This window comes from Pelophylax lessonae (assembly GCF_965119305.1).
Source record: "Pelophylax lessonae genome assembly, chromosome: 1".
Classification (NCBI taxonomy): Eukaryota; Metazoa; Chordata; class Amphibia; order Anura; family Ranidae; genus Pelophylax; species Pelophylax lessonae.
Genome location: NC_138768.1, coordinates 248,651,201 through 248,666,396, shown reverse-complemented (window position 1 = coordinate 248,666,396; position 15,196 = coordinate 248,651,201). Strand labels below are relative to the sequence as shown.

Here is a 15,196-nt window from a genome sequence, read left to right as displayed (position 1 = left end):
TGCCAGTCAGTGCCTGCTCATCTAGGCACTGATGGGCACTGACTAGCAGCACTATGGGCACTAAGTGTGGGCACTGATGGTGCTGCCCATCAGTGCTCATCAGTGCCACCCATCAGTGCTCATCAGTGCCACCCGTCAGTGTCCATCAGCGCCACCCATCAGTGCCCAGCAGTGTCGCCTCTCAGTGTCCATCAGTGCCGCCCGTCAGTGCCGCCTCTCAGTGCCCATCAGTGCCACCTCTCAGTGCCCAGCAGTGCCACCTCTCAGTGCTCATCAGTGCCGCCTATCAGTGCCACCTATCAGTGCTCATCAGTGCGGCATATTAGTACCTCTTCATCAGTGCCCATAAGTGCCACCTCATCAGTGCCCATAAGTGCCACCTCATCAGTGCCCATCAGTGCCGCCTCATAAGCGCACATCAGTGAAGGAGAAAAATGTATTTATTTTTAAAATTTACTCGCAGAAAATAAGAAAGACTTTTTTTTTTGTAAGAAATAAAAAAAATCCAGAGGTGATTAAATACCACCAAAAGAAAGCTCTATTTGTGTGAAAAAAAATGATAAAAATTTCATATGGGTATAGTGTAGCATGACCGCGCAATTGTCATTCAAAGCGTGAGAGCGCTGAAAGCTGAAAATTGGCCTGGGCAGTAAGGGGGTGAAAGTGCCCGGTAGGCAAGTGGTTAAAAATCCCAGTCAACATGTATTCTGCTACATGTCTTTGGTAAAAATCCCAATAAGTGTATACTAATTGGTTTGTGCGAAAGTTATAGCGTGTTAATTTTGATGTCAAATTTCAATTTTAGTGTTAGTCATAGTCTTTTGTCTAAAATGTCATTTTATTTTAGTTGTATTTTAGTCATCTGAGTTGTTTTAGTGTTAGTCATATTTTAGTCAACAAATATATTGCATTTTGACAAACAGAAAAGCAACTTTAAAATTAAAAAAAAAAAAAAAAAAACTGTAAACTCCATTGGCTGTAATGCCATTGCACAAATTACCTGAATATAAAAACTTTAACAGTGGTATGACAATAATGAAAACAAGTATCAAGTAATATCCTTATAAATAAAACCAAGTTTTGTAAACAAACAAGAATATTGTTTTTTGACAAATTGTGATTTAGATTTAGCCAAAGTTTTTGACTAAAATGTAATTTTAGTTCTAGTCGTATTTCACTTTAAAACATGCAGCTGACGAAAACTATGACAAAAATATTTCAGTTGATAAAATTAACACTGATATAAACTATGGTATACAATCACTGGCCACTTTATTGGGTACACCTTGCTAGTACTTGGTTGGACCACCTTTTGCCTTCAGAACTGCCCTAATTCTTCATTGCATAGATTCAACAAGGTATTGGAAAAATTCCTCAGAGATTTTGGTCCATATTGACATGATAGCATCACGCAGTTGCTGCAGATTTGTTAGCTGCACATCCATGATGCGAATCTCCTGTTTCACCACATCTCAAAGGTGCTCTATTGAATTGAGATCGGGTGACTGTGGAGGCCATTGGAGTACAGTGAACTCATTGTTATGTAACAACAGGGGCACTAGATGGGCAACAATGAGACGACTTTCAAAACGGAATGGTTTTACCCTACTCATCTTTTCTGACTTTTTTTCACTAGTTTTGCATTTGGCTGGGGTCAGTGTCACTACTGGTAGCATGATGTGATACCTGGACTCTATAGAGGCTACACAGGCACTCCAACTCCTCCAGGATGGCACATCAATACGTGCCATTGCTAGATGGTTTGCTGTGATTCCAAGAGACAGGAGAGCTGGACAGGGCCAAAGAAGGTCCTTAACCCATCAGCAGAACTGGTATCTGCTCCTTTGTGCAAGGAAGAACAGGATGTATATATATATATTCTGTATATATATATATATATATATATATATATATATATATATATATATATATAAAATAATCAAAAATGTTGAATAGGAATGATACTAAGATCAATATAGGTGTGAATAGAAGTGATAGTATGGCCAATGGCATATGCTATATATATCATAGTTTTTACTACACCCCCTACGTGATTACCCACCACATGGGCACTGGTGGGTGGAGACTAAATCGATGGAAAAAAAGGGAGGTGTTATTGATAAGATGTGATATATAGATATATACGCAGCTGTAGTAGTGGTCATCTAAAGACTAGGCGACTGTGGCCAACTGAATACTTTCATTGAGCCCTCCAGGTGAGAGAGTATCTAGATTATATATCCAGAATGTTTCTCTTGCACACAACTTTTTGAATCTGTCAGTCTCAGAAAGGGGTTTTGGCATTTGGCAACCCAGACTCTAAGTCCCTCAGTGGACTTCTGATGGAATTCAAGGAAATGTCTTGGGACACTGTGCTTGTCCCTTCCCTCCTCAATAAATCGTCTATGTTCGCTGAAACGTTGCCTGAGGGCATGGTTCAGCCAACATAGACAAGACCACAGGGGCATGTAAGGCCGTAGACAACAAATCAGAAGAGCAGTTGTAGAAGTCGTTAAGGTGCATGGTTTTTCCATTGGCACAAAATGTTTTTTGCCCGTGATGAACAAATGGACGTGTTTTACAGAGACTTTTATGACACTGATACATACCTGATAGAGGTATCAGTGTAAGTGTATGGGTAGACAGGGCACTAAATTGGAATTGGTTGGGGGATATTTTATGCATGAGGTTGGGAGCCCGACGGTAAGTGATTCTGGGGTGATCGGGAATGTTATTTCTAAGATGCAGGTCCTCTTGGAGTATGTTCTAGTGACTGGAAAGGATGATCTCCATTTTTTTGTGTTGAAAATGGAAAGTTGTAGTGAAGCGTACCGATAGATCAAAGGGCTTTTTGGTGGACTTTGCACGTCTACCTTTAAGATAGAGGATAAAGGCCTGATCTACCAAAGATTTGGGATATTCTTTGTCAGAAAACATTTGTTTTAATGGTTTGCTAAGTTCTAAATAGTCTGTATCCCTAGTACAATTCTGCCTCTTGCGGCAGAACTGGCCCTTGGGTACATTAACTTTAAACTTAGGAAGATGGCAACTGTCATAGTGGAGGAAAGAGTTGCCCGCAGTAGGCTTAATGTAATTTTTGGCATATATAGTACCTTCTGAATGTCCCAATAGCGTCTCTAGGAAGGCTATAGTAGAGGGATTGTGTTCAGAGGAAAAAGAAAGGCCATATGGGTTATTGTTACAATGATCCACATACAGTTTGATATGATCTACAGGGCCATCCTAAATAATGAGAATATCGTCAATATAACATCCAAAAAAGACGATATTCTTAAAAAAAGGATTGTTTTTTTGCAAATGTGATGAATTTCCCAATACCCCATCACACGATTGGCATAGAAGTGGGCTAAATTATCGCCCATCGCGGTGCCCTGGAGTTGGAGGTAAAAGGTGTTATCTAAACATAAATAATTGTGGGTTAGACAAAAAAATGAGTAGCACCCAATATGAACTTAGCCTGTATTCACATAGGTAATCACATAGGGGGTGTAGTAAAGACTATGATTAAGCATGTGCTATTGGCCACACTATCACTTCTATTCACACCTATATTGATCTTAGTATCGTTTCCATTCAACATTTTTGATTATTATATTTTTTTATTTTTTATTATTATTGTTTTAATATTATTTTGTTCACTATATTTTTCGATTATGCTCACCACATGTCTGTGAGCTACCATACCATAGACCAGGGGGTAGTGCCATTTCTTCTAATTCCACCATTCATAGGTTCCCTTGTTACGCTAGTAATATTAGTACTTGATTTTCATATTTATCATTGGCATTTACACCGATCAGAGGCCACATTTTTTATATATAGATGTTCTCATGTTGTCGTGGGCATATATATATATATATATATATATATATATATATATATATATATATATATATATATATATATATATATATATATATATATATATATATATATATATATATATATATATATATGTATGTTTTTGGTTATTTGATATATATATTTCTTAGATATACTTTTGATATATTTGGATATATTTTATGTTACATTTATATTTATATATGTTCCCCTTATTCCAATCCCCTTTTTTACTAGTAGTTAACATTTGGGATTGAATTTTTTTAACAACCTAACCATCCATTTTGCACCATCATTTTTGTATTCATATTTGTATTTTTTGCATTTTTGTCCGTTTTACATTTTTTCTCCCATGTTTCTTTCCTTTTTATCATTTCTATTATAGACATCTCAGAAAAATTGTATTTTTTCTCATATGTATACTCTTATAAATGCACTATACAGTGCACTAGGAATATACATTGTTTTGGTATATTTTTTTGCCATATGCATTCTTTTGGTACATGGATACATTCTTACTGCAAAATAGTGTATTTTGTTTGTTTAGTTTATTCTATTTCTATTTTTTTTTATATTTCTTTTTATTTTTTATTTTTTAATATATATATATATATATATATATATATATATATATATATATACACACACAATTTTAACCTTTTTGGTTAGATTTTATCTATGGCTCTATGTATACATTTTATTTGCCGACTGCTGAACTCTTCTGGCTATATGTTGCCAACAGTATTATCCCTTCATAGTACCCTTTTCATTCAAACATATTATTTTTTATGATTATTTTTTAAAAAATTTCATCTATCATTTCTGCCATTGTATAGTTTACCCTTTTCCTATTTGGCCCCCAATTTGTAGCTCCACCCTCTGTGGCAATATATTGGCAAAAAGACGTCGGTATCGGCTGATATGTCCTCACTTTGAAGAAGGAGCATTGCCTCATTTGTCATCACAGCCAGCAAGCTCAAAAATGCATCACGCATTAGTGACGTCATCCTCCTTCCCAGGATGGCTCCCTGCACCTCAGGCCTCGCTTTCCACCAGCCAGTGTTGAATCCGGCTTCCTGTTACACTTTTTAGCCGGTTTATCTATCACGGTGACGGACCCCCCTGACAGCACTTGCCTCTCTGGGAGGAAACAGATGACCCACTCAGGACTACTTGTCTGCAGGCATTAAACATAATCATTCCTGTGAGTTGTTTACCATTTGTTTTTATAAATCACCCAACGTATTACACTTACAGGTGCTTCCTGTCCTTTTGTCTTTCTCAACATAAAGATGGCCTAGGCTGTAAGAAGATTGCCAAGACCCTGAAACAGAGCTTCAGCATGGTGGCCAAGACCATACAGCGGTTTAACAGGAAAGGTTCCAGTCAGAACAGGCCTCACCATGGTTGACCAAAGAAGTTGAGTGCACATGCTCAGCGTCATATCCAAAGGTTGCCTTTGGGAAATAGACGTATGAGTGCTGCCAACATTGCTGCAGAGGTTGAAGGGGTGGGGTTCAGCCTGTCAGTGCTCAGACCATATGCCACACACTGCATCAAATTGGTCTGCTTGGCTGTCATCCCAGAAGGAAGCCTCTTGTAAAGATGATGCATAAGAAATCCGCAAACAGTTTGCTGAAGACAAGCAGACTAAGGACATGGATTACTGGAACCATGTCCTGTGGTCTGATGAGACCAAGATAAACGTATTTGGTACAGATGGTGTCAAGTGTGTGTTGCACCAACAAGGTGAGGCGTACAAAGAGAAGTGTGACTTGCCTACAGTCTGTAACGCTCCTGCGTTTTTGTAGTAGGCTGGATTTGCAGCTGCAGAATCTCCACTCAGTAGTCATGTAGAGATGTGTTGAATAACCAGATCCAACTCTCTAGACTCATCACTGTGGGCCCGTCAGCTTCAGCATACAGATATACACACACTCAATAAGATGTTCCTGGAGTGATAGGATGTATATGATAGTATGAAGGTGATGTGCTGAAGGGACAGGTGTGAACAGTGACAGAGATGGTAAGCACTTGATAGAAATGTTCAGGAGAGTATTAGATGGTATTTAGGTAGAATACAGATAGGTTAGTAATCGAGTATGGTAACAGGTGGTAAGGACAGCAGATGACAAATACAGGATAGGCTAACCCAGTGCAAGGATAGATGGTAGTAGACTCAAGAGCTAGCAATCTATGTAACATTGCAGATGATAGAATTAGTATGCATAGATAGTAACAGTCCTTAATGTGCAGAGGTAGGTAGTGTAAGTTAGGTTATGGAGGATTCCCCTGTGGGGTACTTATCACTAGTAGGGTTAGTAGTAGAGGGGTCCAGTAGTGAGGGAGTGATCCGGTAGCGAGATACAGGGTTCAGTAGCGAGGTTCCGGTCTGTTCCAGGTAAAAGCAAATAGCTGGAGGTTCCGGCAGCGAGACAAGCTTGTAAGCATGTAGACACACAGGCACATAAGCACAGGCACAGGCACATTGAATGAACAACGTGAGAGAGAACGCCGACGGTTGAAATAGCCGCTCAGAGCTGCGCTCGGCGATGACGTCATCCGTCTTAAAGGTGTATGCGTACCACCTAATTAGAAAGGTGGGACGCATATTGAAAGGAAATGGAAATTAAGGGTACCAGAGGTACCAGAATCTTACAGTACCCCCCCCCCCTTATGGCCGGCTCCGGAAGGCCTATAGCACTGGTTTCTCAGGGGAAATTCGAGTGAAACCTTCGTATAAGCCTAGGTGCGTGAACATCAGAGGTATCCAACCAGGTGTCGTCTTGGGGTCCATAGTTCTTCAATCTTATGAGATACTGGAGTCTTCCTCTGTGGATACGAGAATCCAAAATCTCCTTAATCTCATATTCTTCTCCGCCTTCAACTTGTATTGGAGGTGGAGGCAAGATGGTAGGCCTTATTCCTTGGTTAGGAACATGGGGTTTCAGTAGCGACACATGGAAGATGGGATGGATCTTGAGATCTGCCGGTAAGGTGAGCTGTACTGCAGCTTTTCCAATAAGTTTCTTAATTGGGAAGGGTCCCAGAAATAAAGGTCCAAGCTTTTTGCTAGGGATCTTTAACCTTAAATTTTTTGTTGATTGCCAAACGAGGTCCCCAATAGCATACTGAGGAGAAGGTCTTCTACGAAGGTCGTAGTACCTTTTTTGTTGACTATGAGCGTGTGAGATAGTGGTATTAAGTAAACCCAGAGAGTCTTTTATTTGGGTAAGATAGTCCGAGGCTACTGGGTTACTTGATGGTAGGATGCGTGGTGGAAGAAGTGTGGGATGAAACCCATAGTTCAAGTAGAACGGACTTTGCTTAGTAGTACTGTGGGTTGCGTTGTTATAAGCAAATTCCGCCAGAGGGAGAAGGTCCACCCAATCGTCCTGTAGGTATGATGTGTAGCAACGCAGATATTGTTCTATACACTGGTTGACTCTTTCAGTCTGTCCGTTGGTCTGAGGGTGGTAGGGTGAAGTGAGCTTTCGCTCAATCCGTAATATTTGACAAAGAGCTTGCCAAAATTTGGAGATGAACTGTGAACCACGGTCGGATAAAAGAGTCTTTGGAATTCCATGTAACTTGAACACATGTTTCATCAGTAGTTCCGCTGTTTGTTTAGATGAAGGTTGTCTACGGATAGCGATGAAATGTGCCATCTTTGTCAGGTGGTCCACTGACACTAGAATGGTATTAAAACCTTTAGATGGTGGTAGTTCTACTATAAAGTCTAAGGACACAACTTCCCATGGAACCTGGGGTATTGGTAGACTGCAGAGTAGACCAGATGGTTTTTTGGTGTCAATTTTGGACCTTGCACAGATGTCACATGAAGAAACAAATTTTTGTACAGACGTCTTCATATCAGGCCACCAAAACTGCCTGGTAAGCAAATTAAGGGTTTTCGTCATACCCATATGTCCTGCCATGGGCACTAGTGATGTCGCGAACCTAAAATTCGCCGTTCGCGAACGGCGAACGCGAACATCGGCAAATGTTCGCGAACCGGCGAACCGGGCGAACCGCCATAGACTTCAATAGGCAGGCGAATTTTAAAACACACAGGGACTCTTTCTGGCCACAATAGTGATGGAAAAGTTGTTTCAAGGGGACTAACACCTGGACTGTGGCATGGCGGAGAGGGATCACGCAAAAAAAAGTTCTTAAAAATTATAATTTTTTGATAGAGAGCCAATTATTGGAAAAATTAAAAAAAAATAAAAATAAAAAATTTCTTTGGATTTAGCATCTGGGGGGTCTAAAAAGTGTACCTGTCAAGTTTCAGCTCTGTAGCATGTCCAGAACCCCTAAAAAACAGCATTTTTATTATATTTTCAGTAATACGGCTTCTCTGCGGCTGGCTTTTTCTCTTGCAGGCATTTATCGGGCATTTTTTTAGGCAGGCATGTCATTTTTTGTATTGAGTGTCTGGGGGGTCTAAAAAGTGTACCTGTCAAGTTTCAGCTCTGTAGCATGTCCAGAACCCCTAAAAAACAGCATTTTTCTTATATTTTCAGGAATATGGCTTCTCTGCGGCTGGCTTTTTTTCTTGCAGGCATTTAGCGGGCATTTTATTAGGCAGGCATGTCATTTTTTGTATTTAGTGTCTGGGGGGTCTAAAAAGTGTACCTGTCAAGTTTCAGCTCTGTAGCATGTCCAGAACCCCTAAAAAACAGCATTTTTCTTATATTTTCAGGAATATGGCTTCTCTGCGGCTGGCTTTTTTTCTTGCAGGCATTTAGCGGGCATTTTTTTAGGCAGGCATGTCATTTTTTGTATTCAGTGTCTGGGGCGTCTAAAAAGTGTACCTGTCAAGTTTCAGCTCTGTAGCATGTCCAGAACCCCTAAAAAACAGCATTTTTATTATATTTTCAGTAATACGGCTTCTCTGCGGCTGGCTTTTTCTCTTGCAGGCATTTATCGGGCATTTTTTTAGGCAGGCATGTCATTTTTTGTATTGAGTGTCTGGGGGGTCTAAAAAGTGTACCTGTCAAGTTTCAGCTCTGTAGCATGTCCAGAACCCCTAAAAAACAGCATTTTTCTTATATTTTCAGGAATATGGCTTCTCTGCGGCTGGCTTTTTTTTCTTGCAGGCATTTAGCGGGCATTTTTTTAGGCAGGCATGTCATTTTTTGTATTCAGTGTCTGGGGGGTCTAAAAAGTGTACCTGTCAAGTTTCAGCTCTGTAGCATGTCCAGAACCCCTAAAAAACAGCATTTTTCTTATATTTTCAGGAATACGGCTTCTCTGCGGCTGGCTTTTTTTCTTGCAGGCATTTAGCAGGCATTTTTTTAGGCAGGCATGTCATTTTTTGTATTCAGTGTCTGGGGGGTCTAAAAAGTGTACCTGTCAAGTTTCAGCTCTGTAGCATGTCCAGAACCCCTAAAAAACAGCATTTTTCTTATATTTTCAGGAATACGGCTTCTCTGCGGCTGGCTTTTTCTCTTGCAGGCATATATATCAGTGGTGGGTGGGCAGTGGCACAGTACACTCTCTGTGGACCTGACAGCAGTCACTGGCACCCAGGCAACTGCAATTTTAAAAAATATATATTTTATTTTACTTTGCAAGCTGCTGTGCCACCTTATATATCAGTGGTGGGTGGGCAGTGGCACAGTACACTCTCTGTGGACCTGACAGCAGTCACTGGCACCCAGGCAACTGCAATTAAAAAATATATATATTTTTTTTTACTTTGCAAGCTGCTGTGCCACCTTATATATCAGTGGTGGGTGGGCACACAGTGGCACTGCAGTGGGCACAGTACACTCTGTGGACCTGACAGTAACTGGCAGCCCAGGCAACTGCAATAATAAAAAATATTTTTTTTTTTCAATTTATTGCAACAAGATGCTGTGCCACCGTATATATATCAGTGGTGGGCAGTGCACTGCAGTGGGTACAGTGCACTCTGTGGACCTGACACAGCACTCACTGCAATTATGACAGAGGAAAAAAAAAATATTTTTTAAAATGCAAGGTACTGTGCCTGTGCCACCCGAAATGAGTGTGGTGTGCACACAGTACAGTCTGTGGTAGGTCTGTGGCCTCTCACACACAGCGGGCAGGCAACTGCAGTGTACAATAGATATATATAGATATATATATAAAGAAAAAACTCTATTACCTTACCAGCCCTTAAAAGGGCTTTTGGGGACACTATATATATATATATATATATATATGTATATATATAAATAAAAAAAATCCTCAATTACCAGCCCTTAAAAGGGCTTTTGGGGACACTAGATAGATATAGATATATATATATATATATAAGAAGAAACAACTCAATTACCAGCCCTTAAAAGGGCTTTTGGGGACACTAGGTATATATATATATATATATATATATATATATAAAAAAAAAACACAAATACCAGCCCTTAGAAGGGCTTTTTGGGGTGCTGATATTACAGCAGTAGTGGACCAAGAACACTGCAAGACCAGGAACACTGACTAACTGTCCCTAGCTTAACAGCAGCAGCAGCAGCAGCAGCAGCAGCAGCTCTCCCTACTCTCACTACACACACTGCTTCAGAATGATCTAAGATGGATGCTGCCCTTGCTTATTTATAGGAGGTGGGAGGGTGTGGGAGGGAGGTATGCTGATTGGCTGGAAATGTGTCTGCTGACTGTAAAGTTCAGGGTCAAAGTTTGCCTCAATGATGTCTTATGGGGGGCGGACCGAACATCGCATATGTTCGCCGGCAGCGGCAAACGCGAACATGCCAAGTTCGCCGGGAACTGTTCGCCGGCGAACAGTTCTATACATCTCTAATGGGCACATCATGTGATAACTCCAAGATCTTGGTGCGCATAGTAGGGGGTATGTATTGTCGTTGTAATAGAGGAAGCCTTCTGCATCAGTACTTAGTTGTGGTGGAGGTGAATCCAATCCTATACTGTGCAAAATCTCTTCCTTCAAGGAACGAACAACACCAATAATACGTTCATAGGGTATTATAGGAATAGAAGGGATTTTGGCGCAGTTATCTTCGGTTAATCGTGATAGCGCATCCGGTTTTTTATTTTTGTCTGCAGGCGTGTAGGTCACTAGGAAGTTGAATCTTAGGAAGAATAATGACCATCGTACCTGCCGGTGGGAGAGAGTTTTGTTAGTCTGGAGGTATTGAAGGTTTTTGTGATCTGTATATATGAGTATTGGTAACCGGGTACCTTCAAGTAGATGTCACCAATTCTCCAGTGCCAGTTTTATGGCAAGCAACTCCTTTTCACCCACTGGGTAATTCACCTCTGGGCTGCTTAGTGAATTTGAGAAGAAAGCAACTGGGTGGATTGGTGAAGTATTTGTTGGTCGTTGGGAGAGAACTGCTCCTACTGCCATATTTGACGCATCTACCTCCAGAATATATTGGAGGGATGGGTCTGGATGGCGTAGTATGGGAGCAGAAGTAAAGCTTGATTTTAACAAGCAGAAAGCTTGATTTGCTTCTTCTGACCATTTGAATGGTTTCTTTATACATGTCAGTTGTGTGAGAGGTCTCACAATAGCAGAAAAGTTCTTGATAAACTTCCTATAGAAGTTTGAAAATCCAAGGAATCGCTGTAATGCCTTACGAGTTGTTGGTATAGGCCAGTCCAGAATACAGGATATCTTGCTCATATCCATCTCAATTCCGGTTTTGGATATGATGTATCCTAGGAATAATATTTCTTCTTTATGAAATAGGCATTTTTTTAATTTCACGTATAGATTGTGTGTGAGTAATCTGGATAACACAAGTCTTACATGTTTTATATGTTCAGACAGAGATCGAGAATAGATAAGTATATCGTCCAGATATACTACAACACAGACATCAAGTAAGTCTCTAAAGATGTCGTTTATGAACCTCTGGAAAGCTGCGGGAGCATTACACAACCCGAATGGCATCACAAGATATTCGAATAATCCGTATCTGGTTCTGAATGCTGTTTTCCACTCATCTCCGTCACGGATTCGGATTAGGTTGTATACCCCTTTTAGGTCCAATTTAGAGAAGTAAGTAGCCCCACGCACTTGTTCGATGAGTTCAGGGATGAGCGGTAAAGGATAGCGATCCTTTATCGTAATCGTATTTAATTGCCTATAATCGATAATAGGCCTAAGACTTGAATCCTTATTGCGGACAAAGAAAAGTCCTGCAGCTGTGGAAGAAGTAGAGGGTCTAATGAACCCTTTTTTCAAATTTTCATCTAAGTATTCCTTGAGATGAGAAAGTTCATCCTGTGAAAGAGGATAAACATGACCGAAAGGCAATTTGCTGTTAGGGAGTAGATCGATAGTGCAATCATAATCCCTATGGGGAGGCAACACTTGAGCATTTTTCTCAAGGAATACTTCGGACAGATCCTGATAGCATAATGGGGCAATCTCATCTGACACCACAGACAGGATCTTTCCAAAAGATGGGAGGTTACACGTACTCTCGCAATAGTGAGAAGGGAAAGTTAAAGTCCGTCGGTTCCAATCTATGATTGGTTGATGTGTGTGTAACCAAGGAAGTCCCAAAATAATGGGATAATGGGGTGAAGGTAGTATATCAAAAGTGGTGGTCTCCATATGAGACTCGTTAGCAGTGACAAGGAGTGCTTGTGTCTAGTTGGTGATTTGACCAGAAGATAGCGGAATACCGTTAATGAAACTAACAGAAACAGGTTTAGGTTTTGAAATAATAGGTATTTTATTTAAGGTAACAAAACTTGTATCAATATAGTTCCCACAAGATCCTGTGTCGATCATAGCCTTGGTGGTAATCCTAGTCTGGTCCCACTGTAATGTTAGATGAACAAAGAGATAGGAGTTAGAAAAGGAAGTCGTTAATCCTCCTAGCAAGACATGTGAACACTCACCCTCTTTTTTGCGGACAAGGGGACAGACGCTTATTAAATGATCCGGGGATGCGCAGTACATGCAGAGGTTTCTGGATCTTCTTCTGGCTCGTTCAGTAGTTGATAAAGGTGGGCGTATGGTTCCTACCTCCATGGGAGTAGGGTCAACGGCCGAAATCCGAGAAGGACTAGACAATGGCATTCCCATTTTCTCAGCCTTTCTTTCTCGCAGTCGCCTGTCGATGTTGATACTGAGTTGTATTAAGGCATCCAAGGTGCCAGGTAAATCCACTCGGGCGAGCTCATCTTTAACAGCTTCTGACAACCCGAGTCTGAATTGAGTTCGCAGAGATGTATCATTCCACCCTGAATCAAGGGTCCATCTTTTGAACTCTGCTACAAAGTCTTCTACAGGTCTCCTACCTTGTTTTAAAGCCCTCAATTGAATATCAGCAGTACTCTGCCTATTGGGGTCTTCATATAAACTAGCGAGTTCCGCTAGGAATAAAGAATAGGAGTTGAGAAGCTGATCATTTTTCTCAAAGAGAGAGTCTGCCCAGGCCCGTGGATCACCCGTTAAGTATGAAATAACGGTACAGACTTTAATTTGATCAGTAGGGTATGTACGAGGTTTTAACAAAAAAAGCAATTGGCATGCGTTTTTGAATTCACAAAATTTTTTCTGATCACCTGTAAACACTGGAGGAGGGTTTATTTTAGGTTCAGGGGGCTGAGCAGCAGTAAGCCATGAAAGACGGGTTACCTGCTGTGTCAGAGTTTGATTTTCTTTTTTTACTTCAGTAAGAGCAAGTATTAATGCATTTACTTGTTGTGTCACTTGAGTGGGTAATTCTGCTGAATCCATTTTTTTTTAGGTTCGTTCAATCTGTAACGCTCCTGCGTTTTTGTAGTAGGCTGGATTTGCAGCTGCAGAATCTCCACTCAGTAGTCATGTAGAGATGTGTTGAATAACCAGATCCAACTCTCCAGAATCATCACTGTGGGCCCATCAGCTTCAGCATACAGATATACACACACTCAATAAGATGTTCCTGGAGTGATAGGATGTATATGATAGTATGAAGGTGATGTGCTGAAGGGACAGGTGTGAACAGTGACAGAGATGGTAAGCACTTGATAGAAATGTTCAGGAGAGTATTAGATGGTATTTAGGTAGAATGCAGATAGGTTAGTAATCGAGTATGGTAACAGGTGGTAAGGACAGCAGATGACAAATACAGGATAGGCTAACCCAGTGCAAGGATAGATGGTAGTAGACTCAAGAGCTAGCAATCTATGTAACAGTGCAGATGATAGAATTAGTATGCATAGATAGTAACAGTCCTTAATGTGCAGAGGTAGGTACTGTAAGTTAGGTTATGGAGGATTCCCCTGTGGGGTACTTATCACTAGTAAGGTTAGTAGTAGAGGGGTCCAGTAGTGAGGGAGTGATCCGGTAGCGAGATACAGGGATCAGTAGCGAGGTTCCGGTCTGTTCCAGGTAAAAGCAAATAGCTGGAGGTTCCGGCAGCGAGACAAGCTTGTAAGCATGTAGACACACAGGCACATAAGCACAGGCACAGGCACATTGAACGAACAACGTGAGAGAGAACGCCGACGGTTGAAATAGCCGCTCAGAGCGGCGCTCGGCGATGACGTCATCCGTCTTAAAGGTGTATGCGTACCACCTAATTAGAAAGGTGGGACGCATATTGAAAGGAAATGGAAATTAAGGGTACCAGAATCTTACACAGTCAAGCATGGTGGTGGGAGTGTCAAGGTCTGGGGCTGCATGAGTGCCGCCGGCAGTGGTGAGCTACAGTTCATTGAGGGAACCATGAATGTCAACATGCACTGTAACATACTGAAGCAGAGCATGATCCCCTCTCTTCGGACACTGGGCCGCAGGGAAGTATTCCAATATAACGACCCCAAACACACTTCCAAGATAACCACTGCCTTGTTAAAGAAGCTGAGGGTAAAGATGATGGACTGGCCAAGCATGTTTCCAGACCTAAACCCTATTGAGCATCTGTGGGGCATCCTTTAAACAGAAGGTGAAGGAGCACAAGGTCTCTAACATCCACCAGCTCTGTGATGTCATCATGGAGGAGTGGAAGAGGACTCCAGTGGCCACCTGTGAAGCTCTGGTGAACTCCATGCCTAAGAAGGCAGTGCTGGAAAATAATGGTCACCACACAAAATATTGACACTTTGGGCCCAATTTGGACATTTCCTCTTAGGGGTGTACTCACTTTTGTTGCCAGCAGTTTAGACATTAATGGCTGTGTGTTGAGTTATTTTGAGGGGACAGCAAATTTACACTGTTATACAAGCTGTACACTCACTACTTTACATTGTAGCAAAGTGTCATTTCTTTAGTGTTGTCACATGAAAAGATATAATAAAATATTTATAAAAATGTAAGGGGTATACTCACTTTTGTGAGATACTGTATATAGTATGTGTTATATTTACATATTATAGCCCA

The 15,196-nt window shown here is 41.0% G+C and overlaps 1 protein-coding gene across 1 annotated transcript in view; it reads right to left on the bottom strand.

Moving 5' to 3' along the window:
• The window catches only part of ADGRD1 (adhesion G protein-coupled receptor D1), an 897,745-nt gene that overhangs the window by 142,860 nt on the left and 739,689 nt on the right, over positions 1-15,196 (bottom strand). The gene's annotated exons all lie outside the window — the stretch shown is intronic.